The 1,243-nt window shown below is 36.4% G+C and overlaps 1 protein-coding gene across 4 annotated transcripts in view; it reads left to right on the top strand.

Annotated features, from left to right (window-relative positions):
* LOC120516124 (retinoic acid receptor beta-like) overlaps positions 1-1,243 on the top strand; it is an 878,498-nt gene that overhangs the window by 595,019 nt on the left and 282,236 nt on the right. The window lies entirely within an intron of this gene.

The following is a 1,243-nucleotide window of genomic DNA, read 5'->3' as shown; positions in this document are numbered from 1 at the left end:
AAAGGCTGAGGTATCTTGAGGAAGATTTTTTTTCAGTTGTTTTCATTCAGCGAATAGTTGCTAATGGGTGTGCTTTCCTGTCTGACCCCTGTATGCACTGCAACCTGAGGGTAAAAGTTCAAGGGGATAAAAATGAGCAATTTTTCTTTCTTTTCTTTTTCAAAATGTTTCCTGTTTTATCTGTCATTCTCCTTTCTTCATCAAATGATGCTTGTGTTTATGTTAACCCAACCGAGTTGACAGTTCACAGCAGTGGTTTCTGCTGATGAAGAACACCAACAAAGTCTGTTTTTTTCTGCCAGCGATAAAGAGAAAATAAACCATGTTAAAGTGTTACATTGGACACAGTATTTTTACAGACCATTTCAAATTAAAGCTGCTTTATACAGCACAGGTCTGCAGCATGGTGGCAAGTCTCTGTGGATAAAGCAAAAAAAAAAATATCTCTTACGTCCAGGTCTAAGAGAATTTGGAAGATAGCATAAAAGGGACACAGAGACAAAATGTATTGTCACAGGATGACAAGGCAGTCCTAAACTTTGACAAGATTCAATAAGCAATATTTAAGTAAAGAACACATAATCTTACATTCTCACGCACAGAAGTAAGTAGTCTTTATATCAGCATTTACATTTAACTTGTGTTCAAGATTCAGCGGGCAGAGGTCACTCTAAGGCAAGGGTCTCCAACTCTGGTCCTGGAGAGCAACTGTGGCAGCTGATTTTCATTCTCACCCCTTTCTTAATCAGCAGCTACTTTTTGCTCCTAATTAACTCTTTTGCCTTCATTTTAATTGACTTACTATTTAAGACTCAGACCCCTTAATGATTTCTTTTTTCCATAATAAGCAGCCTAACAATAATGAAATATAAAACAAGCCAACACATGACCAGCTAACTTGTGTCCATTATACAATATCTGAAAATAAAGAAACATGACTGTCTCAGTAATGTTGATCTGCTCAGGTCTATAAAAAATTTTGATGGTGCTTTTAGAAAAAAGAAAATCAACAGTTTTGGTAATGTGTGCTGTGCCAGAATGAGAGCAACAACCAGCCAGGGAATTAAATAACAGGTTATTTACAACAACAACCAGATTCTAATTAAGAAACTGGTTAGAGTAAAACTGGTTGGAGTTTGAGGTCCTGACTTAGCTGGTCATCTGTTGGCTCATTTTACATCTCATTTTTGTTTGGGTGCAATTTAAAGAAAAAATGAAGCAATTCAGTGGGCAAAATCTTAAA

The sequence above is a fragment of the Polypterus senegalus genome, chromosome 15 (genome assembly GCF_016835505.1).
Source record: "Polypterus senegalus isolate Bchr_013 chromosome 15, ASM1683550v1, whole genome shotgun sequence".
NCBI lineage: Eukaryota > Metazoa > Chordata > Cladistia > Polypteriformes > Polypteridae > Polypterus > Polypterus senegalus.
Note: the sequence above shows the minus strand (reverse complement) of the source record. Positions and strands in the feature narration are given on the sequence as shown.